Source organism: Phodopus roborovskii, unplaced genomic scaffold (genome assembly GCF_943737965.1).
Source record: "Phodopus roborovskii unplaced genomic scaffold, PHOROB, whole genome shotgun sequence".
Classification (NCBI taxonomy): domain Eukaryota; kingdom Metazoa; phylum Chordata; class Mammalia; order Rodentia; family Cricetidae; genus Phodopus; species Phodopus roborovskii.
The window spans coordinates 70736-97914 of record NW_026125554.1 but is presented as its reverse complement, the minus strand read 5'-3'; the positions used below and the strand labels follow the sequence as shown (position 1 = coordinate 97914).

The following is a 27179-nucleotide window of genomic DNA, read 5'->3' as shown; positions in this document are numbered from 1 at the left end:
GATGTAACACACATATCTGAGTTTGGAAGCTTAAAGTATGTACATGTGTCTGTGGATACCTGTTCAGGCGTCATATACGCCACACCTTTAACTGGAGAAAAGGTGTACAATGTCATAACTCATTGCCTAGAAGCTTGGGCTGCATGGGGTAAGCCCCAGCATCTAAAAACTGACAATGGACCAGCTTATACAGGTCAAGCCTTTGCCTCCTTTTGTCAACAAATGGAGGTGCAGCTCCTTCATGGATTGCCATATAATCCTCAAGGACAAGGTATTGTGGAGCATGCTCATGGTACATTGAAAGAATGCCTTCAAATACAAAACGGGGGAATAGGCCACGGCCGTACCCCAAAGGAGAGGCTTTCCCTTGCCCTATTTACTATTAATTTTTAAATTTTGGATGCTCAAGGCCGCTCTGCAGCTGATAGACATCAAGATTATCATGGCCCTGCTAAAGGGATGGTCAAGTGGAAGGATATTCTAACAGGCCTTTGGCGTGGGCCTGATCCCGTGCTGACATGGGCACGAGGTTTTGTTTGTGTTTTCCCACAGGACTAACAAGACCTGGTGTGGGTGCCAGAAAGCCTGATTAGAAAAGTTCAACATGAAGAGCGTCAGGACTGTCATCTTGGCAGACTCCTGCTATGAATCTTCTGAAGGAATGGGCGGGTATGGGAGCATTAGCAGGCCTCTTGGTGTTGGTCTCCTTGGTTTGCCTGTGGTGTTTGTGTAGGATTAGAATTACACAGCAGCGTAATGCAGCTATGATCATTCAAGCCTTTACAGCCACTGAAGCAGGACAGTCCCCCCAAGTATGGTTAGCTACCATTAAGAACTAAAATCTTCATGCTCAGGATGCGAGGTGAAGCACTGCACTCAGGTCAGCACTAGGGGCTCTGAGAAGAGCATGTCTGATTGCAAGCGGGTTGATACCCCAGGCCCTGCCTCTGAAAAAAAGGTATCGGATGGGTCTGGTACTCATTTGGGTGGGTGACATCTGGATGAGGATCAGTGCAAAGGTCCCTAGGCATCAGAGATCAGACCTCTACTCTTGCCTGTTGCATTTTATAAAATAAAAAGGGGGAACTGTAGAGAGCTGCGAAGTGCCACGCCTTTAAGATGGTGCCATGCTGGCTTCTGCCCTCCACCTTCCCGATGGTGAGTGCTTTCTGTATTAAACAATTCCATATCTGGCTAAAAGCTGAGAATCTGGCTTGCTTCTGTGTATGTGGACCTGTCTGTTTTTGTTTTTCACCGCATGGCATTCTGGGGTTGACTTCCCAAGGGCTTTTAAGCTGTGGGCTGGGCTGCCCCGGGCTTCAGAAGATTATCCAAGGTTCCTGAATAAACTGCTTAAAGAGTCTGGGTGTTGTGTTTTCTTTGCTGGTCAAAGCAGATGCGACAGAGGGGCACTAGAGAAAGTAGGGCTCTTTGAGTTAGCCTTCCACAGGGACATAAAAGCAGTTCATGGGTGCTTTGAAGAGTGAGATCAACAAGGACATTTCTATACCTGGGCCCCTGTTCCCCTGGCTCCGCCCAGGTCCAACCTATGGAGTAATATCATTCGGTGACTACAGGTTCCTGCACAGCCCAGGAGTGACAGTAAACAACACTGTTACCATAACAACTTCCATGGTGATGATGAAAGCAGTGCACATGTGTGTCCTGCACGGTCACCTCAGCAACAATGATGTTTCCACAGAAGTGGTTTGGCTCCCCATGCTCAGATCATTCACAATGCTTAGACTCTGGCCTCTGGTTCCTACAGCCCTAGAAGGAACCCACAGCTGTCCTGTGGCCCCTCCCAGTGTGGGGACTTCCACCCTTTGCTCATCATGGTGCAGATTCCCAGCTCATCCAACTGTCCTCATTGCTCCTGCCGGGAGAGCCTCCCTCAGCACCAGAGATCCTAGCTTGCATGGTAGACCAGAAGTTCTCACCCCCATTCTGATTTACAGTCTACCTGGAGGCTCTAAGTGGCTAGTGCTCCCTGAGTGACAGGGGTCCCCTCCCTTAGGGACACAGTACTGCTAAGAGGTTCCCTGCCCTGGCTTCCACCCCAGGTACACAGCTGTCTGAATCTGCAGAGATTGGCACTGCCACAGAACTTGTGTCTGGACTGTAAAGTCTGATAACCGCAACTTCTCAGGCTGAAGGGCCTGGACCCCATGACTCGTTCAAGAGGCTAGTTCAAGCACAGCTCCAGACCTTGCCATGTCTGCTCTTGAGCAAAAATGAAGAACTAATTTTTCCCTTGGGCCTCTGAGAAAGCCTTGGATTGACCTTAGTCCTAAAAGTCCCATCTACAACCTCAACAAACAAAAATACATATGAAAATGGAAACAAAAGGATTAGTGCATGGAAAGGAAGGGAAAACAAAGATTAAGTAGAGCCTGAAGACAAAAATCCACATAATAGGGGATAAGAAATTATTGACACCAAAAGTTCATTTTTTAAAAAGCCTTAATTGACAAACCTTTAGTTATATTACTTTCAAAGAAGGCAAACTCAAATTACTAATTTCCCACATGAATTTAGAGGTGAGAGTGGCAATGTGTAAAGTCCTTGAGCCTCACTACATGGAAGGCTGAGGCAGGAGCATCACAAGTTTAAAGCCTGGTATGGCTACAGACAAAATTGACAAAAACCTTGGGCAACGTAAACAGACCCTGCATAAGTATAAGGAAGGAAAGAAGGAAGGGAAACAAAAGCAAGTTGGCAGAGAAAGACTGGGAACCTTTTCCAACCTGGATTCCACGTAACAGATGACATGTATAAGAAAAGTCTGGGATAAAGTAGAAATGCTGGGTATTATGTAAATAACCTATAAAAGATCAGGGAGTGGGAGAATGGCTCACAAGGAAATACACGCTTATTCTGGAAAGCATCCCTTTGAGTTCAGCATTGCTTCCACTGAGTGGATCCTAGCCCAGTCCCTTGTCCTGTCTCCCCATGATGGCTATTCTTGGTTGTCCACTTGATTACATTTGAAAAGAAATAAAATGCAAACATGGAAGGCACACCTATAAGGTGTTTTTACTTGATCTGAAGTAGGTAGATCCACTCCTAATATTTAACTGTGAGGTAGGAACACACTGGTCTTTAATCTGCATCCTGAAGCTAGAAGATGCACCCTTATTCTGGGCAACACCTTCAGAAACTTTCACTCTTTTTCCTCTTTCTCTCATCTTCATATCAACTCCACTTTTTCATTGGCATTGGGGCATACTTAATTCCAGACAAAAGGGTTTACTGATGACTAACAAATTCATAGACATTCATGAACTGAGTAACTTCTGTATTCTTAGATTTTTCCAATCACAGCCAGCCATTGTTAGATTTGTTGTATTGTTGTCCAAAGATAATTTCTATAAATCCCCTTTCTGTGTGTGTGTGTGTGTGTACACATATACATATGTATAATCATTGTGTAAGTTTTGTTACTCTGATTAACACAAAATTGATATTAGATATCTCCAACCATTGTACATTTTAATGGAAGATATTTTGGTTGGACTAATTTAACTGATCAGTCCAAACACTATAAAACAGACTTCAACATAATTAAGTACTTTTTAGAAAGCTGATAATGAAAATTATAATACTATAAAGAAAAATGGAATATCTGACACATTGCTTACTAAAGTTATTACTGTACCTAGAAAACAGCTATCTGTTGTCAATGGTTTAGAAAATACCTTCTTTTTGCATATGGCAGTAAACAAGAACAATCTTTTAGTCTCAGAGGAGACCCATCTATTCCTGGGCTCTTAAAAAGAAATTTATTTGTCACAGGAGTCAAACATTATGATTGTGCACAAATAACTGGGGACAATATAGAATCTTCCCATACACACACGCATGCACACACACACACACACACACACACACACACACACACACGTGTATGTATACATACATACATACATACATACAATCTCCGATGTTTTTCTATCACATTATTTATGTACTTGTATCCCTTCTTATTGAAATTCTGTTCACACTCTTCCCTTTACTAAACAACTACTTTTGGTATGGACATTTTGATTTTGGGGGAGTGGTGCCACTTATACTTCCCTTCCTGTGGACTATAAAGGTTGAAGGATGACAATTATTTTGCTCAGCAAATATCTGCAACAGATCAACAGAATTACAAGGCATATTCCTGAGAACTGTGATGATTCTTGGCATTTGTTGGATCCTGTAGCCATTGCAGCCCTGTGGTGATATATTATTTATGATTTATTAAAGCTTGTCTGAGGGTACAGAAAGCAAAGCCAGCCACACTAGTAAGCTATAGAAGCCAGTGGGTGGTGGTACATACACCTTTAAGCCCACCACTTGGGAGGCAGAGGTAGACAAATCTCTGTTAGTTCAAGGCCACACTGAGTCACACAAAATTGATCCAGTCCCAAAGAGAAACAGTTCACACAAAGACGATCTCAGCACTTGGGAATACATGCCTTTAATTCCAGCACTAGGGAGGTCTAAAAAGCAAAAGGTCTCATGTGGAGACTGATTCTCCAGTCACACTGAGGAGAGGCAGCAGTCTGAGGCTTGGTGGACAGCTCATGGAGGCAGGATCAGCCTTTTCATACTGAGGTAGAGGTAAGAGCTAGCAGCTTGGCTGCTTAGCTTTTCTGATCATCACCTTGAAGCTTGAACCCCATTATCAGTCTCTGGGCCTTTTATTATTTGTAGTACACAGCCCCATGTGGGTCTTTTATTGCATATTCCAGGATTAGTTCCTGGAATACAAAGAGTCTCAAAAACGGCCTGAGATTAGTATGAATGCAAAAATTACACCAAACATACTAGCAGAAGTTATCTAGGGATGGGTGAATTGGGGAACACAGTTTTACAAAACAGCTACTGAAGGTTATCTGTTACTCAAGCAAAATCTTGGTCTCCAACAATTACCTGGCATGTATAACTTTAAAGTCAGACTTTCTCCCATACTATTAATGGCCAAATTAATGACCCACACCACAAGAAAGATCTCTCAAGTGACCTTTGAGTGGTCTTCTTGATTAAGATGACTTGCCCCTTTCTTTGATCCTGTTACCTATTCTTATAATTCTCTTATGCTTGTCTATATTAATTTTACTACTCATGAAGGAAATCCATTCTGCTATGGTCTCTATTATGGCCACTATTTTATTTGCTTAGAAATGGGGAGATGTAGAGGTCACAGAGAAGCACTAAAAGTAGCAAGAATGTTAATCAAGCAGGGGTGTCTTCTCAATGGAGGAGAGGAAATCAAATACTTGTAGTCCATCAAGAAATCTGAGTGTAGATTTTGGTTAACGACTTAGTGAACATTTTGCTATCTGTAAGGATGCAACTCATCTTAATTCCCCAAATGATTATTTCACACTGTTCCCTCAATACACCATTACCTATTTTAAGGGAGATATCACATGTACTCTATGGTCTGCTGACCCCTTATGCTATATTGGTTAAAGACTACATTAGATTCTAGATCTTTTTGGGATAGAACCTAACTTTATGGTTGGGTTAATGTACAAATGATTTGTAAAACAGTTTCTAGGTAGTCATATCTTAACCTTCAGTTTTCACTGGAAATGAAATGATTTGGAGGATTATTGTTGCCTGGAAACCTTTCTCCAAATTCTATTGTGTATACATATGCCTACAATAAAGTACCTGATATTAGACTCACCAGAGCCTGACCAGCACTGGGTTCTCATCTCTTCCTGTGGTTCAATTCCTTGTCTGACACCTGCATGCATTGATAAATAACTACTCCAGCATTAGCAACTACAGCAATAACAGCAGTAATTCTCAACATCATAGCAATAAGTACTTAAACCATTCTTTTAGTCTTTTTCTTCATTTGATACAATATATAATGAAGGACAGATATTGAGAAAGATTCTTCCCAGGCTCAATCCAATCTGTACAGGCATCAAACACCAATCTGAGCTCAAAGTACATAAATGCTCTGGGAACTCAAACTAATGGAATACTAGCATTTAAACATGCATATAAAGAAAAACTGGAACAAGACATGTATCCTTTAGATTGATTCTAAGTAGTTTTCCCAAGCAAAAACAAATAAGGAAGATGAACACAGGCCATAATATGAACCACACTTTTTTGAATAAGGGGACATAGACTCATTGTAAGAAATATTTTTCCATATATTCCCTTCCAAGCCTAAATGTTATCTAATGCTGATATTAGTTTCTACAGATGTTCTTGAGTAGCTCCTCCCTCTATATGAGAGTAGGCTCTTGCCATTTGAACCCCTCAGAACCATTACTATGGATGGTGATGGCATTATTATTACTGAATCCCATCTTAATTCCTTGCTTCCCCATTTGATGTGACCAGAACCTACATGATTCTACTCTATGAAACCACCACAGGAAGTATTAAGTCCTTGTACCTTTGGTCTTCTACATTGTTCCCAATTTATCTACTTAGCTGAGACAACAGGAGTGATTCCAAGGGGGAGTATGAGATGGAATGAAAAGATTGTTAGTAATATTTCCTTTAAACCCTTTTAGCTATTGAAATGAGTCTGTTCTTCTCCCTTCATTTTTGTTCCATTATGAATAATAGGCAACTATCCTCTAGATATGACTTTCACACAATGGTCTTCATGTCCAGTAGAGATAGGAAGTCCTTCCATTCCTGTATCATAAGATGAAATCAAATTTAAACCCTCTTCATTGGGAAACAAAGGATCTCTACAGTCACAGGATCCTGATCCAATTAGAGTTGTTAGTATAAATTGGAATACTGGGAGCCCGTCAATGCACTACTGGGTTCAAGGGAGGGTTAGGAATATAAGCACAGGAAGAAAAAAAAAAAAGAAAGAAAGAAAGAAAGAAAATCTTTCTTTTACTTACTTGAACAGTAGTGATGCTAACAGGGCCAAGAACAAGGATTCAGGTGTTTTATTTTGCCCATATAATGAACCATCTCTTCTTCATAGGCTATTTTTTTTTTTTTTTTCCAGCTGCCCCAGGTAGGAAAGGTAAAAATCACTGTGGAAGGGAATGGTTTGGTCATTGTTATGGGAGTCTGACCCAATGTCAGATGAGCCATTTGTTCAGGAGGCAATTAAGTGTAAAGCCGTGGTCACTTGCTCATCTCGCAATTTCAACAGTCTTTCTAATATCTAACCATAATATGTATCCGTGCAAACATAAACATAGACTTTTCCTCATTTATAACATTTCCTTTTTCCATTGTAAAGAGTCTCCTTTATACCAAATATGTTGTAGTACATTACCCTCAACATTTTCTCCAATAATTGATAATAAATTTCAGCAGGCATAAGATAGTTATCATTATAATTTGAAGAAGTAAATAATGAGTAGAATAAGATATTCATAGAATTAAGGGCTGTCTTTCTCCCCTTTAGTTTAATTAACATGGTTTTAACATTCTGTCTTTCAACGATAGGATGTCCTTGAGGAATATAAGGGACATGTAATATGTTTAATATTTCAATGTTGTATAAATTCTTGAAATATTAATGACATATAAACTGGAACATTATCCATCTAATTTGCTGAAAACTACCCATGATATTAAAAGCTTTTTAATTCCAAGAACAATTTTGCATTTTGAAGGAACTGAGGTCACAGGACTCTTTTATTCTTGGAGTATTCTTGTAAATACTCACAATTCTCCTCACATGGCTCCATTCCTGGACTGTGTTCCTACTGTGTGTGCATACGTGTACACACACACACACACACACACACACACACACACACACACACACACAGAGTATGGAGGCCAGAGATTGATTTTCGGTATCTTCAATGTCATACTTTTTGAGAATCACATACTAAATGAAGAATGCATGATTCACTGAAGAGTGCATGATTTACTTAATCTGGCTGGCCAGCACCAGCTGGGGCTTCTGTTGTCCTGCCTCCCCAGGGGTAGCATTATAAGTTATCTCTCTGGGAGTTTTTTATGTGGATCTGGGAGGTTGAATTCAGATCATTGTGTTTAGGGGACAAGTACTTTACAGATAGTTTATTTCACATTACACATTATTGCTTGCTGCTTTTATCAATTAATTGTTTAAACTATTCTTTATATGCCTCTATGAAAAAACATAATTTTGCCATGTACAACGTGTCCTTGTGATTGTATACAGCCTGAACTTATGAGAACTTTACTCATGTGATTTTTATTAACCCTCAGAGTATAAATCCTATGATGCTCTGAATAAAACTGGCTACTGCATGAGGGTAAAAAAAGTGTAATATAACTGATGGAGCATTTTTATTACTCAATGCAGTGGTCCATTGAAATGTTGAAAATGTATTAATACAATGATGTAGGTATTACAACCAATCAAAAACTTCCTTTTCTCAAAGCAGGGTTTCTTCATGTAGCTCCTGTTGTATTGGTACTCATGTTGAAGATCAGGCTGGCTTTGAACTCAGAAATCCACTGCCTCTGCCTCCCTCGTGGTGGGATTAAAGGTGTGGGCCACTACCACCTAGCTACCAAAAAATTTTAATGTTCACTGCATCCATCTGCCATATCTCATTCAATATATCACCTCTAAGGTATTAACCAGAAAGTAATGAAGGCCTATGAAAAATTTGACAAGATTCACAATGTAATTAATTTTGCAATTTTCGTTTTAAAGCATTCCATTTAGCATGTGATTCTGTATGAAACTTAATAGCTTTAGGTAAAGAGGTACAATAATATAATTGATATGCATTGACTAATGAATCTATAATTGATTAACATTGGCTATAGAACTGGAAAATTAGTGTTACGAGAAAAGTAATAAAATGGCACCTGCTGCCAAGTACATGGCAGTAACTTCAGGAAGGTAGGCAAGGAGTAAAGTGTGGGGTGTGTGGCCAGAGGCTGGAGGCTAGACCAGAAGCTGGGTGTGGCTGAAGCTTTGGAAGGGGATAGAAATGGGAGGAAAGTCCTCAGAGGGCAGGCACAATGAGGAGAGGCATCATTGAGGAGAATAGAGCCAGTGCTGGAAGGGGTTGGGAGAGGTCAGGGTGGAAAGAACCATAGCACAGGAAGGAGCAGCAGCAGGCAGGGAAGGAGGTCAATCAGAGAAAGCAATGGGAAGGGCCAGGGCAAGGGAGGTAGAGCCAAGACAATTGGGCATAGCTTGATAATTAAAATGTGGGGCAGAGTCCCCTTCAGTTGCAGACCTACAGAGGCATGGAAGAGCTTCACAGGCACAACGGTGCATCCACAATGCACCTGTCACATCAGCCTTCTATAAACCCACACACCCATGACTTCATATACACACACATCACACAAGCAATGATGCCAACCATGCTGATACAGACAACACACATGGCCCATACATGTAAATCTACACATAGGCTACTCCCCACAAACACACATTCACATGTTTTTCAAAATGTATAATTAGAGTCAGGGAGATGGATCAGCTGATAATGTTGCTTGACACCAACACTACACCTGAATTTGTTTCCTGCATGATGAGAACCAATTCTTAGATTGTCCTCTTACTACCTACCACCTATGCACTGTGGGTGTGCTCCACAGATCGAATGTTTGGAAAAAAAAAAAAAATCAGTCTATTACTCTTGCATTTAGCCTTACAAGATTTTACAAGACATGCACAGATACAGAGAAATAATATGACAAAATATTAATGACTACTCAGACCAGGTTAGTCTTGAACTCTGTAGTTGCTTCTAAAGTACTAGGTGTGAGGCCACATGCTCAACTAATTAAATGTTCTGAACAAATTAAAGTATAATAGAGAGATATATGGCAATTTCCCGAAGAACAGGAAAAATAAAAGAAAAATGACAGAGTAATTTTAAAATTTTTTAACTGTTGCAAATGGAAAATCTAACCATGTAAGAGGCATTACCACTTGGACTCCTATAGGCCAAAGGAACCTCTGCATTTTATCTCTCAATGACACACTGTAGAATGTGCATAGCAAATGCCTTGGTGAGATCTTTGTTTTCCGTTTTTGGAGTAAGGTCTCATTCTCTGAACATTCTGGGATAACCTCAAACTAATGGTGATTGTCCTCCTTCAGTTTTTCAATGTTGGAATTACAGGCCTGAGTCTAAAGGAAATTCTGTATAAAAGCTGACCTTGTGTCAGATTATTTGCCTGGCAAGTGTAAGGCCCTTGGGTTTGAGCCCTAGTCCTGGAAAACAAAACTAAAGAAAAATCTACCAGGATGATGTTTCAATTCTTAACATCTATTCTGCAAACAAAAGCTATCCTTGTTTGTAAAAGAAACACTACTACAGCTTAAATCATATATTGACCCTTACAAACCAATAGATGAAGATGTCAAAACCCCATTCTCACCCATAAACAGTTCATCTAGACAAAAACTAAACAGAAATAATGGAGTTAGCAGACATTAAAACCAAATGGACCTAACAGACATTCACAGACTATTTCACCCAAATAAAAGAATATACCATCTCAGCACCCCACGGAACTCTCTCCAAGATTGGCTACAAGTTCCCATACAAAGCAAGTTTTGACAGATATCAGAAAACTAAAATAACCCCTGCAATTTGTCAGACCACCACAGATTAAAGCTGGATATCAACAACAGCAGAAATATCAGAAAGCTACGAACTCGTGGAATCGGAAGACCTCTCTACTTAATGAATAATAGGTCAAGATAGAAATAAAGTAATAATGTAAAGACTTTCTAGAAATAACCTTACTGCAGATGGAATGTTTGGCCAAGAAATCAGTCCATTACTCTTGCACTGAGCTTTATTCAATTTCACAGGGCATGGGCAGAATACAGAGAACTAATATACCAAAATATTACACAAACAACCTGTCTTAGTGATCAGTCTATTGCCATGAAGAAGCACTATGACCAAGGCAACTCTTGTAATGGAAGGCTTTAAATTTTGAGATTGATTATACTGACAGACATTTAGTCCATTATCACCTTGAAATGAAGCTTCAGGTGGCATGTACACATAGGCAGATAGGCAGGCATGCAGGCAGGCAGAAACACTTGCCTTCCACTGGTATTTCTTAAACTTAAAAGTTCACCTATATTTCCATGCTTATACAAACAAGACACACTTACTCCCACAAGGTTATACCTCCTAATTTTACACAATTAGTTCCACTCTTTGGGGACTAAGAATTCAAAGACAGGAACCTGAAGTTGTTGAGAAAATTTAAACCCTGACAGAAACACAACATAAGAAAGAGCTCTAAAGGAAAAGAGTGAAAGTTACTGAGGGAAACAGAGAAATGGGGGAAGGGAAATGAAGAAGAAGGAAGAGGAGGAAGAGGAGGAGGAGGAAGAGGAGGAGAAAGATTTCTTTCAAATAGGTGGAGGGTGAACTTCTCTGGCTGGGTTACAAGATTCCTTTATAAAACATTCCCTACGCCATATAAGATTTTTTTTTTTTTTTTTTTTTTTTTTTTTAAGCATTCAACTCATTAGTCTGTAATGTATGTTTTGGAATAAATGCAGATATTTAGTAGAGATTTTCAGCATGTCAAGTGTAGTTTCTGTTTTGATTCAGTGAATGTCTGGATATTAAACAATGCTGAGTAAGTCTGGAAGAAATATGGTTAAGGAATTCTTGATATAAGAAGTAAAAATTTCCATTGCAATTATTAGGAATACACAGTCTGTAAATTAACAATGGTTAAATAATATGTTTGCGAATTTTTAAATCATCTCCCAGTATTTTCTTATGAAATAGTTTCTAAAATAAAAAAAGTTACATGAAGAAATTAAAAAATTTGAGGCCTCCAAACTCAAGGTTACATCTCTATCATTTCACTGAATTTATGGCATTATCCCTTGTTTCCCTTCCTACTCAGTTCCTTCAGGGAACATGGCAAACCCTGAGTCAGATCTGGTGGAAACAATAAAGAAAGTCTCTTGGTGTGGTTATGTGTGACTACTGCAGATGATGCCATCTGGAAGCTGCATTTCTAAATGAGTAGAAGTGCCTCACAAGGCTACTATGGACTTAAATTTGATTGACTATTTTAACAAGTTAAAATCTGAAAGTCTTCACTTACAGCTAACATGGAGTGTCAGGCATATGTTTAATCATACCAGAGACCATAGTCAATTGGGATAAAATGGGGCCAAGCAACACCTTGTGTTTGGGCACAGAGAGGAATATGAGAGACCTAGATGACAATGCTAGGCTTCTACAGTACAATCTGTGTGGTAAGACACATGGACTGACGCAAGTATCTCTGTCTGAGCCCAGGGACTTCTTTCCTCTATTCCTTAGTTGCATGAGGCCTACCTGCCAAGATCATAGGTACATAGGTAACATCTCCTTATATTCATGGTAACCTCACAAAGGTGTCCTTTGAAAGAAAGGATGTTACAGTGCACATTTAACCTTTAAGAAGTGTGGATCCCACTAGGACTTGTACCTGATGGAGGATGGGTATGCCTTAGCAGTGAGTAGAGAGCAACCTTGTGGTTTGCTGCCCTCTTAGCTATTACGTCAACAGTATTTTTCAACAATACAGAATTTGAGTTATCATTTCAATAACAGTCCAATTAAAACATCTAACAATTCTACAAGAAACAGAAAACTGATGAGATCATCATGAATGAACAACACAAAATTGAATAAATAGCACACAACAGTGACAGTGATACCAACTGACTTCAAAACTTAGCATACAACTGGAATAAAGATGGTACTATGTGGGAAAGAATAGAGATCATCAAAGCTTGAGAGGAAACAGAAAAAAAAAAAAAAGTAAAACTGTAATTAAAATAGTCAGGTTTTACAAATGAGGAGAGGAAACCTAGTAACTAAACAGGAAGATATGATCACTGTGGCACCTACATGCAAATGTGTTCATGTCTTTATTGCTCTGCACAGAATTAATTGCAGATGGACTCTATACCTGAATGTTCAGTGACAAGTGCAGAACTTTAAGAAGACACTAGAAAAACTAGGGTTCAGGAAGTTGGCAAATCACTCTTCCCTGCCAATAAAAGCACCCAAGGCTCACTGCATGGTTGTGTCAGCAACAGGGATGTTTCCACCCTGCTCCCCATGCTCTAAAAATTGCAACAAGTGGAACTAAGTCACTCAGAGGTCCAGCTTCCCACAAAGAGCTAAAGACTTCAACGAACCAAACAGTATGGCACCAGACACTAAGTGTGGCCACAGGTTCCCATCTGTACCCCGCTACGCCTAGATGAACTCTACAAGGGCTCCTGAGGCTTCCTTCCTTGTGGGGACTATAGCCCTTAACTCATCATGGTGTGGGTTCCAAGTTCGCCATGCTCTCCTCACAGTTCTAGGCAGCAGACAAGCAAACATACAGGAACACCAGATCCTCCCACAGCCCCTGAACCACTTAGTCTGAATCAGGGTAGACTGGAAGTGCCTTCCCCATTCTGAATATGGGTTGGCCTAGCTGGTCTGCCAGGACACCTATTGGCTAGTAAGGTCTGAATGACCTCCTTTAGGAACAGAGTGCCATGAAGAGACACATCACAATGGAAACAAGCCCTGGCTTTCTTCACCACAGGAACAGAACTTTGCAGAGATTTGCCTTGCAGTTAATACTTGTGCCTGGCCTCGGCAACTTGACCCTACATTCTTCCAGCACTCAGCAGGCACCTCCCTTTCCTCCTCCTGGGCACAGGGTCTCTAGAATACACAAGCCATTACTCAGTGTGCAGTGGAGTATTCCCTGCCTCACAATTGAAAAGGAACCTAATCAATCCAGTTCAAATTTAAATTACCTAATTGATATTCACCAGGATTCAGCAATTCTAAAAAGGCTCACCTTATAGTTTTTCATACCTCTCTCAGCTGCACATTGATAATCAAAACAATAACAACTTCCCAGCCTTCTCTGCTGGCACTGGCCTATGATGCCAACATTTGGGAGGTCGAGATAGGGTATCAATTGGTCTATGACACCAAAGGTCAACAATTAGGATCACAAAAGGGAAGGTGACCAGGGTGAGGATGTGGGACGAGATATAAAACATAGAAAGTTTGGGATCAACATGTCTTCCATAAGCTGATGACTCATGCTTAAGTTTCTTAAGATGTGCCGTTCTGATACACCGTTTTTAGGTGGAGAATGATAAAGTCAGTGGAAAGGTAATTTAGCAATGTTGGAAAAAGCACCACAACATTCTTCAGACAGAGTTCATAGTGGCTATGAAGAGCCTGGTCCCCTTGACTCCTTCATGATGCTCACTTAAGCACTGGACCAGACTTTCCCAAGTCAGCCCTTGGGCAGGACAAAAAAGTCATGTTTGACTGGTGCTTTCATCATGGCATCTGAGAAAACCTTGAACAGGCCAGGCTCCCAAAATTCTCAACTTCAACCTACACAAACAAAAACACATATGAAAATGGAAACATAGGAATTAATGAAACAAAGGGCTTAGAAAGAAAAAAGACTAGTAGAGCTTGGAAGTGGACCCTACATAATAGGGAATAAAAAAATATTAATGACACCAAAAGGTGATTTTAAAAACTATAATTGATATACCTTTAGCTATAATACTTTTAAAAGAAGGCAGATTCAAATTCTATTTTCTCACATGAATTGAGAACTTGGAGTGGCAGGGATCCTGGAATCCCACCACACGGACTGTTGAGGCAGGAGCATCACAAGATTAAGGCCTGGTATGGCTACAGACAAAATAGGAAAAAAACAAAACAAAACAAAAACAAACAAAACTTGGGCAACTTAATCAGATCCTGCCTCAAAATAACTATCGTTTAAACCTCATTGACAGACACTGGCCAAGCATGGGAGTGATCTAGAATGAGTACCCAGTATTCTCTACTCCAGAAATGAAAATAGAGCAACTACAACCTATATACTAAAATAGGTGTGTTAGGAGCAGGTGTTATAACAGGAACCAGCTAGTTAGCCAGCGAATAAAGAAAGGTACAAACAACCAAGTCTGACAGTCTGAGGTCAATACTCAAGAAAGAATCTACATCTCCAACTTGTCCTCTGACCTTTACACATGTGCTGTGGCATGTGTGTTCATTCACACATGTCTCAATGATCCAAATCTTTTTTAAAAAAAGCAATGTACCAAAACTAAAACAACCACCAAAATAGCTAGCTATGTTGTAGCTCAACAACCAATCAAAATAGAACTCCAGAACACAGCCATCCTGTGGCAATAGGAATCAAAGCATTCATAGTTCACTTCCTACAAAGTCATCAAGTTATCACTGCAGAGCTCCCTTAGGGTGAAATGGGAACAAGTAGATTTTCACAGCAATGCTTATCTCCTAGCCACTTTCCTTTGGATTAAACAACTACCTCAACTCCAAACTGGCAAAGAAAAGCAAAAGAAAGATGGAAAGCATAGAAATTCATAACATGATGGGCAGGAGAGATGGCTCAGGCATTAAAGGCTATGCTCACAACCAAAAATATAAGAAATTCATAACAAGAATGATACATGCAACGTCTGTCAAGTCAATCCCTTAGCAGGATGCACCAAGGTCTGTCTCTGTGTATGGACTTTGTCTCAGGCCTGCTCAGGCAATGCTTATACAGCATCCAGACTAAAGACTGAGTCTGCTCTATGGCCATCAGCTCATTATAGAGCCCCTTTCTGTTGGGCACAGTCTATTGTGGATACTTCTCACCTCTGAGAACATGTGATCTTAAGAGTGTGCTATTCAACACACATCTGGGAAGTGACTTCCTGTGAGGCTAAAGTGCTAGCTCATATATGAGTCTTCCTCACTGTTGTCCTGTGCCTATGACATTTACATATGTCATTGGCGTCTTCACAGTGATGGAGAGAGGTGAGAACCACACATGGTCATCCTCCTACTGTGGCATTGTGTAGATGTGGGACAGGTGGATGCCTGCATGCCTTCCATCTGACAAACTCCACTCTGCAGTCCCGAGAACCACCACCAAACATCATCATGATGCTGTGCTGTCTAACAGACTCTGTAGCTTGTATTGTTAGCACCCAGGATAGACCACCCTTTTGTGAAGGCTATGCAGGTATTCCACTCTGGGATATCTCTTACCTGGCAGGTGAAGTGATACCTTGCTACTTTCCCCAGCCCTGCTTGCTGATAGTTGGTTTCTTTGACATCTGGGAACAGAAAGTTGTGAGTGGTATAAGGAAGTGTTTATTTAAACTTTATTATACATGTATGAGTGCTTTGCCTACATGTATGTTTGTCCTTCACATCTGTGAAACGTCCTCAGAGATTAGAAGACCCTTGGTGGATCTGCTGGGACTGGAATTGCAGACAGTTAATGTTCACCATGTGGGTACTGGGAACTGAACACAAATCCTCTGGAAGGACAACCAGTACTTTTTAACTGTGGAGCCGTATCTCTCGCCCAGGTAGAATTAAGTTTTCAAAATGGCCTATAGTGAAAGATTTTGATGTAATTTTGACTCTTAAGTTGCTTCTGGAAAAAAAAAAATCAGTATTATTTATCTGAATAAAGGGCTGGAGAGATGGTTCATTGTGTTAAGAACCACTGGCTGCTCTTGAAGAGGAACAAATTTCAATTCATTAAATCCACATGCCAGCTCAAAACCATCTGTATCTGCAGTCCCAGAGAACCTCACTCACATCCTTTCCCACGTTCTTCACAGCACTGAATGCATGTGGTTATGTGCTTCATATACCTGCAAACACCTCTGTGCAATAAGATACCTCCTTGGCCCAGTCTATCCAATTACAACCAACCTTTATTTTTTGTTGTTTGGCTGTGTTGTATTCTTGCTAGCATAAAACTCATCATTAGATCGGGGTGGCCCTGAACTCACAGGAATCTGACTGTCTCTGTATCCAGAGTGCTGGGATTAAAGGGATGCTGTTAACAACACTGGGCTATAAAGAAAAAACACAGGATGAACTCCACACTTTTGTTTCCTTAACCAAAGGTGGCCACATGTAAAACTCTCTTAGCACTGGCTTTTCAACATACACTTGTGCACACACATATAAAGTTTTGAAAATCTGTCAAGTTTAGGGCTAGAGAGATGACTCAGCAGTTACTACTCCTTATTGCTGTTGTAGAAGTCCTGTGTTTTCTTCCCAACACTAACACGGTGGCACACAATCATACCTAGATTCTTATGCAGGGGATCTGAGGCCTCCTTCTGTCTTCTGTGGGCACAAAACACACGTGGTGAACATACATATATGCAAGCAAGTCACTCATACACATAAAATAAGATGATAAGAAAATTAGAGGCACACACATTCATATTTCTTATAGGTCATCATAGATAAATAAGCCAGAATTACACAGAAATGTGACAAATACCTGCAGCCAACTATAACATTGTAGTTAAAGAACACAAGAAACTTGGTAAAAGGAGAGAAAATCCATAATTGTAGTCAGGAAGCCTAAATGTTATTTCAGTACAGAATATGAGCTATAGATTCTGCAACACTCAAGTAAAAAGAAACAACTTTTCCCATCAACAACAGAAAAATGATGACAAAGGTCATCATGAATAAAAACATGATCAACACAAGATTAGGTAGGTAAACAGGACATACAGTGACACCATCTGACTTCAAAACTTCCCATACAACTGCAAAAAGATTGTACTGTGCGAGAAAGACTTAAGAGATCAATAGAAAGTAAGAGAAAACTTAGAAACAAAATCACCATTAAAACAGTGTGGATTTGAACACATGGCGTCAGTAAACAAGTCTGGCGTTACTAACGGGTGACCGGACCACCCTGGCATCTCCATGCAAATGTGTCCATGTCACAAACTTTACACCCTGCACAGAATTAACTGCAGACGGATCCTTCGCCTGAATGTTCAGAGTCAAGTGCAGAACTTCTAGAAGACACTAGAGAAAGTAGAGGTCTGTGAAAACTTAGCAAATCCGCCTTTGAAGGCGATGATACAAGTGCTGCGTGGTGACGTCACAATAAGGAACTATCCAGGCACAGTACCCGCATCCCCGTGTTCTGTGCAGCCTTAGCCACAACCCGCAGATGGAAGTTATTCAGAGGCCCGAGCTGCTGGGACAGCAGGGGCCTCACGTGACCTCACGGGGAGCCGCGTCCGCCGCTTCCCACAGCCCCGGGAGGACCCACACCGGCTCCCGCGGCTCCTCCCCGCGTGGGGACGGCGGCCCCTCGCTCACCATGGCGGGTTCCGGGGTCACCTCGCTCTCTTCAGAACTCCCGGCAGCGGATCGCAGCTCAGCACACAGAACAGAAGCGTCTCCCTGACTCCAGAGCAGGCGAGCCTACAGCATGGCGGACCGGAAGAGCCCGCCCTCATCCTCACCGACAGTCTGATCCGGAGCCCTGATTGGCTAGTGTGAACTGAGTGACAGGTGCAGCTCACTTCGGGACAGAGCGTTGTGAAGGGACTGGAGCACAAAGGTACCCAGCCCTGGCTTCCGCCCCAACATCAGAACTGTCACAGTCCTGCAGAGCTTGGCATTGCAACACAACGTGGGGCTCAACTGCAAAGTCGTCCCTGCGCTTTTCCTGCACTAAGCTTTTCTTATTCTCCCTCCTGGGCCCAGGGTGTTAGGTCTCAAGCCTAGGACAAAGACTGAAGTGCCTATTTAACATACAAAACTACACGCTGGCTGCCAGGTTCTCCCTGCCTCCCTCAGTCCCTACCTGTTACAAGCTGTGGCTGCCATGCCCCACCCCCTACCCAGAACTTCTCCAGCCCAGGGATTGAGCAGTCCTCACTTAAAAATCCACCCCATCTACTATTTACCTTTCTGGCCTCTTGGTCTCCCTCTCTCCCAAACTCCTCTTCTCACATCGCTCAGGCTCATGACTACTCTGAACTCGCCCAAATTTCCCTGTATCTCCTTATAATCTCCTTTTTTTTTTTTTTTTTTTTTTTTTTTTTTAATCAACAAACCCTTTCTCCTCCACCATTTCCAGGAGCAGTCCTATCCTTTCCTTTTTAAGTTTTTCCTTCCTTCCTTCCTTCCTTCTTCCCTTCCTTCCTTCCTTCCTTCCTTCCTTCCTTCCTTCCTTTCCTCCTCCTCCTCCTTCTTCTTCTTTAAACTTTACTAACAGTTTCTCTAGCACACACAGATAATTAATGAAATGACACCCAGTCCCATCCAGGTCAACTTTAAACCTCCTGATTGACATTTCACCAGGCATCAGAAATTTCAATAATGCTCACCCAGGATTGTACACACCTCTCTCATCTGCAGATGGTCAGCCAAACATGAACACTTTCCTAGCCTTCTGTTGGCTCTGGTGTATCATGCCATCATTTGGCAGGTGAAGGAAGGTCATGAAAAGTTTAAAACAGTACCATCTATGACACAAAACACCAGACATTTTGGTCCTGAAGAGGAGGTGACAATGTGGGTTGTAAATAGGTCATGGAAAAGCTGATGGATCATGCTAAAAAAAAGTTCATTAAGGTCTGATACACTACCTGTAGGGGGAGAATAGGACAGGCAGCAGAAAGCTAATTAACACAGGATATCTCAGACTGAGCTGACAATGGGCTGATGATAACATCCTCTCAGCTGAAGAGCCTGGATCCCTTGACTCCTTCAAGGAATTTCATGAAGGGGACACTGAAGGTGCAGCAGCCCTCACAAGAAAGCTTCATGGGGGAAGAGCTCTGTGTGGCCAGGTGATAGCCTTGCAGCAAGTGACTGAGATCCTGGCTCTGTGGAGTAGGGGTCAGGTGATGGACACCATAGACAGTGCTGTCAGGATGCTGACAGGATTGAGGCTGAGGAGTGCACCTCAGGGTCACTTTCCTGAGTCAGTCATCAGTGGCCAATGAACAAGGAGTTTGACTGTGGTATAGAGTTCTGTAAGTGTGCCTCGCTATGGATGAACCGCCCCTTCCACAACCCCTACTCTCCTTCATTCCATGCCCTCTTCCTTTTTGTTTCGTGGCAGGAACTTTTGTACACAGGATGACCTCAAATTCACTATGTAGCTAATGATGACCTTGAACCTCTGATACCTCTGCCTCCCCATCATCTTACCCTACAGATGGAGCCCAGGAACATGGTGCAGTGGCGGCTTTCTACAACAGCCATCTCCTGTATGTCATTCGAGTAAGTTCCCTGACTCTTGACTCCATCTATGAGCTCCCACTCTCTTTCACCATTTATCTGGGCCTCAGTTTCATCTTCTGTTCTGGGACAGGCTTATGGCTTTTGGGAACATTCCTGTCTACAGGCCTAACACATGAAGAATTAACCAACTTAGGTTTCAGTGGGGGAAATGTAGGGGTGGAGCACCCCACAGGAGCATCACGCTGTGTCTCTGACTGTTTCCCTTACTATTTCACTGCAGGGACAGATGTAAGAGGACATGAAGTGCATTGTCAGCCTGAACCTGCACATGCAGCAGTTGAAGTCAGCGTCACTGACAACACAGCTCAGGTATTAATTCTACATCCTTTACTTCTGAGTCCCCAGGGTGATGAATGAGACTTGGGATGTACTGGAAGGCAAGCCTGGTGGTTTACCAATGATGCCCAGCTATCCCATCATGCTACACAAGCAGCTCCATACCCTCAAGACTTAAGATTCACATCATCCCTTATCTGATATGATTCCCCTTATGCTACCTGCATTAGAACATCCATCCAGGAAAATAAGGTCACTGTAAGGGGGAGGAATCACCAGTGTAGAGTGCAGGCATTGGTGGCTTCAAAAGAAAGTCTGATAACCTGGACCCAAACCCAGTTATGGCAATAAACATGATTTCAGTATACTTTGTACATACTTAGGTATGGAGTTGTTGCTCAGGTAGAGACCATGCCTATGATACACCCACCAAGTGGCTGGAGGCATGCTGTGGAGTTGAGTCTCTAACTAGAATACCCCAGAAAGGGGCTGGAGGTGTTGTCCTGTGTTGTTTGTTATCACATTAATAACACCAGTGGTACCTGGGACAATGGAGCCATAATTGATGCAGACTGAGTCACATGTAATAGCCAATATTACTTACCTTCTCAGCTAATGTATATTCTGAGGTTTAAGGCAGATGGCATGAGTAAATGTATCCTGACTTTAAGCAGTATACAGTCAGTAGGACAATCAATATATGACAAAAGCATCTTTTACTATAGAGACATAAACATTTATTTGAAAAACTGCATCAAGGCTTTTTCTTTTTTTTTTTCCCTATCACCGGGCCTCTGACAGAGGACCACCCTCAGACCTGCCTGCCTGATCTTTGATCCCCTTTGCCAGGCCCCTGCAGGAAGTGAGTCTGTGACCAGTTCAGGCCAAACCCCACCCCCATTCCCTGGGAACTCCATGGGTTAGCCCTGAATCTCACTCACCCCTATATCCTATCCAAAGATAGTACAGCCCTAGTACTCTGATCCACAAACCACCCCACCCAGATCCTGTCCTCCCCCTACCCTGTGTCCTATGGGGCCGCTGCTCCACTGCTCTGGTTGAGTACTGGACCAAAGTGTGGGTCCAACAACCCTTCCACCTCCAGGGAACTTCCTGGATCTGCTGTGACTCACCTATCCATGCGGGACCACCTTGAATCCCTGCCTGTCTGTTGTTTGACCCCCATTGCCTGGCCTCTGCCAGAAGAGAGACTTCCTAGAGAGCTTGGACCATCCAGAGTTATAGACATGGAATTCCTAGCCCACCTATGCCCACTAGGAAAGTAGGGAAGAGACAGAGAGACTCCACCTGCACCCACTGGAAAAAGCAATAGGAAGATGGCAATACAAGAAAACACCTAACAATAGAAAGACAAGCATGATACCACCAAAATCTAGGGACTCTACACCAACTAGACCTGAACACACCAAAGCAGAGGAAGCAGAAGAGAATGACTTAAAAAATAACTTCATAAAAATGATAGAGGCCCTCAAACATGATATGAGAAAATCCATTAAAGAAATGGAAGAAAAAACAAACAAAACATTGGAAGAAATAGAGGGAAAGACCAAGCAAAAAAATGCAAGAAATGAACAAATCTCTTAAAGAAAGTAAGGAAAGCCAAGAAAACAAAACAAAACAAAAATCAAGCAGATGAAGGAAATAATTCAAACAGTTCACAACCTGAAAACTGAAATAGAGACAATAAAGAAAACATAAACTGAGGGAATGCTGGAAACAGAAAAACTGCGTAAATGATCAGAAACTACAGATGCAAGCATAACCAAAAGAATACACGAGATTGAAGAGAGAATCTCAGGTGCTGAAGATAAACCAAAGGAAATAGATTTATTGACAAAAGAAAATCTTATATCCAACTAATCCTTAACACAAAACATCCAGGAAATGTGGGACACCCTGAAAAGACCAAACCTAAGAAAAATAGGCATGAAAGAAGGTGAAGAAGCCCAGCTCAAAGATGCAGAAAATATATTCAACAAGATCATTGAAGAAAACTTTCCCAATCTGAAGAAGGACATGGCTATGAAAGAACAAGAAGCATGCCGAACACCAAATAGATTGGACCAAAGAGAAAAGACCCCTCAACACATAATAATCAAAACACCTAACATACAGAATAAAGAAAGAATATTAAGAGCAGTGAAAGAAAAAGGCTAGGTTACATATAAAGGCAGACCTATCAAAATTACACCTGACTTCTCCATGGAATCTCACAAGGCTGGAAGATCCTGGATAGATGTTCCACAAGTACTAAGAGTCCACAGATGCCAGCCCAGGCTACTATACTCAGCAAGACTCTCAATCATTATAGATGAAGAAAACAAGATATTCAATGAGAAAGCCAGATTTTCACAATACATATCTACAAATCCAGCCCTACAGAAAGTTCTGGATGGAATACTCCAACCCAAGGAAGTTAACTATTCTCACAGAGGCATAGGCAATAGATAGTCCTACTTCACTAGAACCCAAAGGATAAAGCAGGGAAAATATATCCACAATACCACTGCCAACAACAAATCTAAAACAAACAAGAATTAACAATCAATGGTCTTTACTTTCCCTCAACATTAATGGTCTTAACTCACCTATAAAAAGACACAGAATGAATAAAAAGATAGAATCCATCCTTATGCTGCATACAAGAAATATATCTAAGCTTCAAAGACAGACATTACCTCAGGGCAAAGGGCTGGGGAAAAATCTTCCAATCAAGGACCCAAAAAGCAAGCAGGTGTGGCTATCCAATATCTAACAAGTTAGACTTCAAGCCAAAATCAATCAAAAGAGATGAAGACAGTCATTTCATATTCATCATAGGAGAAATCCAGCAGCACAAAGTCTCTATTTTAAACATCTATGCCCCAAATACAAAGGCACCCACATTCGTAAAAGAAACACTACTAAAACTCAAAGCTCATATAAAACCTCACACACTCATAGTGGGAAACTTCAACACCCTACTCTCACCACTAGACAGGACCACCAAACAGAAACTTAGCAAAGAAACAAAGAACTAACAGAAGGCATGTTCCAATTGACTTTAACAGACAGCTATAGAATATTCCATCCAAACACATCTCTGCTCCACATGGAACCTTCCCTAAAATAGACCAAATACTAGGCAACATAACAAACATCAACAGATACATAAAAATTGGAATAGTCCCCTGTATCTTATCAGACCACCATGCTTTAAAGTTGGAATTCAACAACAACACAAATTGCAGAAACCCTACAAACTCATGGAAACTGAACAGTGTGCTACTGCACCATACCTGGTCAAAGAAGAAACAAAGAAGGAAATTAAAGACTCCCTAGAATTCAACAAGAATGAGGTCACAACATACCAGAACGTATGGGACCCTTTGAAAGAAGTGCTATGAGGAAAGTTTATTGCACTAAGTGCAATATGAAGAAAATGGAGGAAGGATAGTCACATTAGAGAATTAACAGCATAACTGAAAGCCATAAAACAAAAAGAAGCAATCTCACCCTGGAGAAGCAGATGCCAGGACATAATCAATTTGAGGGCTGGAATCAATAAAGTAGAAACCAGGAAAACAATAAAAAAATTAATGTAACAAAGAGTTGGTTTTTCAAGAAAATCAACAAGATAGACAAACTTTTATCCAAACTAACAAAAAAGCAGAGCAGAGAGAGAACATGCAAATCAACAAAATTAGAATCGAAAAGGGGGACATAACAATGGACACTGAGGATATGCAGACAATTTTCAGATCATACTTTGAAAACCTGTATTCCACAAAATTAAAAAATTTAAAGGAAATGGACAAATTTCTGGATAGTTATCACCAAAAGTAAATAAAGAGCAGATAAGCAAATTACATAGACCTATAACAACTATTGAAATAGAACTACTCATCAAAAACCTCCCAACCAAAAGTTCAAGGCTAGATGATGTCAGTGCAGAATTTTACCAGAAGAAGAGCTAATACCAATACTCCTCAAATTGTTTCACTAAATACAAGTAGAAGGTTCATTACCAAACTCTTTTTACAAGGATACCCAAACCACACAAAGATACAACTAAGAAAGAGAACTACAGATGGATATCCCTCATGAACATTGATGCAAAAATACTCAATAAAATACAGACAAATTGAAACCAAGAACACATCAGAGAAATTATCCACTATGACCAAGTAGGCTTCATTCCAGGGATGCAGAGATTGTTCTACATTTAAAAAATATATCAATGTGATCTACCATATAAACAAACTGGAAAAAAAAAGTCATATGATCATCTCAATAGATGCTGAAAAAGCCTTTCACAAAACCAAACATCTTTTCATGATCAATGTATTGGAGAGATCTTGGATAACAGGAACATGCCTAAACATAATAAAAGCAATATACAGTAACTAACAACCAACATCAAACTGAATGGAGAGAAGCTTAAGGCGATTCCTTTAAAATCAGGAACAAGACAATGCTGCCCATTCTCTTCATGTCTCTTCAATATTATAGTTTTAATTCTAGGTAGAGCAACAAGAAGGAGTCAAAGTGTTACTATTTTCAGATGATATGATCATTTACATAAGTGACCCAAAATACTCTACCAGGTGACTCCCACAGCTGATAAACACCCTCAGCAAAAAAAGCAGGATACAAGATTAACTCACAAAAATCAGTAGCCCTAATATGTATGTATGTATGTATGTATGTATGTATGTATGTATATGTATACACACACACACACATACACACACACATATGAATGAGATAAAGTGGCTGAAAAAAGAAATCAGAGGAACATAATCCTTTACAACAGCCACAAACAATATAAAATATCTTGGGGTAACCCTAACCAAACAAGTTAAAGACCTATATGGCAAGTGCTTTGTGTCTTTAAAGAAAGAAATTAAAGAAGATACCAGAAAATGGAAAGATCTCCCATGGTCTTGTATAGGTAGGATAAACACAGTAAAATGCCAATCTTGCCAAAAGCAATCTACAGGTTCAAGGGGAACCCCCATCAAAATCCCAGCACAATTCTTCACCGACCTTGAAAGGATAATACTCAACTTTATAGGGAAAAAAACATAAGACTCAGGATAGCCAAAAGAATTCTGTACAATAAAGGAACTTCAGGAGGTATCACCAATCCCCCAGTTCAAGCTCTACTATAGAGCTATAGTCCTGAAAACAGCTTGGTAATGGCACAAAAATAGAGAGGTATGAACACCAGATTTTTGACAAAACAGTTAAAAGTATACAATGGAAGGAGGAAAGCATCTTCAACAAATTGTACTGGCACAACTGGATGATGGTGTGTAGAAGACTGCAGAGAGAACCATGACTATTGCCATGCACAAAGCTCAAGTCCAAATGGATCAAAGACATGAACATAAATCCAGCCACACTGAACTTCTTAGAAAAGAAAGTGGGAGGTACCCACGAGCTTCCTGAATATAACGCCAGTAGCACAGACACTAGGATCAACAATTAATAAATGGGCCCTCCTCAATCTGAGAAATTTCTGTAAGGCACAGGACATAGTTGGACAAGACCAAGTGGTAGCCCACAGACTGGTAAAAGATTTTCACCAACCCCACATCTGACAGAGGGCTGATCTCTATAATATACAAAGAATTCAAGAAACTAGTCACCATAACCCAAATAACCCTATTAAAAACTGGGGTACAGAACTGAATAGAGAATTCTCAATAGAGGAATCCAAAATGGCTCAAAGACACTTAAGAAAGTGTTCAACATTCTTAGCCATCAGGGGAATGCAAATCAAAACAATTCTGAGATACCATCTTATTCCTGCCAGGATGATTAAAATTAGAAACACTAATGACAACTTATGCTGAGGATGTGCAGAAAGGGGGAACACTCCTCCCCTCCTGGTGGGAGTGCAAACTTGTACAGCCATTTTGGAGATCAATATGGCAGTTCTTCAGGAAAATGGGAATCAGTCTACCACAGGACCCGACAATTCCACTCTTAGGCATATACCGAGATGATCCACATCCATGCAACAAGGACATCTGTTCAACTATGTTCATAGCAGCATTATTTGTAATAGTAAGAACCTAGAAGCAACCTAGATGCCCTTCAACTGAAGAATGGATAAAGAAGATGTGGTAAATTTACACAATGTAATACTACATAGAGGAAAAAAACATGGAATCTTGAAATTCATAGGCAAATGGATGGAACTAGAAGAAACCATTCTGAATGAGGTAACCCAGTCACGAAAAAAGGAACATGTACTCACTCATATATGGATTTTAGACATAGAGAAAAGAATTATGAGCCTATAATTCACACTGCTAGAGAAACAAGGATGCAAGGAGGAACCTAAGAGATTCACAGAAGGTCCCTCATAGGAGGGGAAATGAATAAGATCTGAGCATATTAGGAATGGGGGTGTGGCAGTGAGTAGAGAGGGAGGTAGGGGAAAGAGAAAGGGAGGAGAGAACATGTGGAACCAGGAAGATTGAGTCGGGTGAGGATTAGACGAGAGGAGAAAAAACAAGCAAGCAAGCAAGCAAGCAAGCAAGCAAGCAAGCAAGCAAGCAAGCAAGCAAGCAAGCAAGCAAGCACAAATACAGACATACCACAATAGAGGGAGCCATTATAGGTTTGAAGAGAAAACTGACTCTAGAGAAATGTTCAGAGACCTACAAGGATGACCCCAAGTAACAATCTGAGCAGCAGTGGGAAGTTTACCTTAAATTCCCTTCCCTGACAGTGAGATTGCTAACTAAGTTATATGCCATCATAGAGACCTCAGCAAGTAGCTTCTGGAAACAGAAGGAGACACCCACAGCTTAA

At 40.9% G+C, this 27179-nt stretch overlaps 1 protein-coding gene and 1 long non-coding RNA gene across 3 annotated transcripts in view; both read right to left on the bottom strand.

Moving 5' to 3' along the window:
* The window catches only part of LOC127216548 (zinc finger protein 431), a 60371-nt gene that overhangs the window by 10720 nt on the left and 22472 nt on the right, over positions 1 to 27179 (bottom strand). The gene's annotated exons all lie outside the window — the stretch shown is intronic.
* Positions 16688 to 18263, bottom strand: LOC127216592 (uncharacterized). Its single transcript, XR_007834036.1, has 3 exons — positions 18138 to 18263; positions 17095 to 17135; positions 16688 to 16856 (listed from the first exon to the last, which is right to left on the bottom strand). It is a non-coding gene; the product is annotated as an uncharacterized LOC127216592 (long non-coding RNA).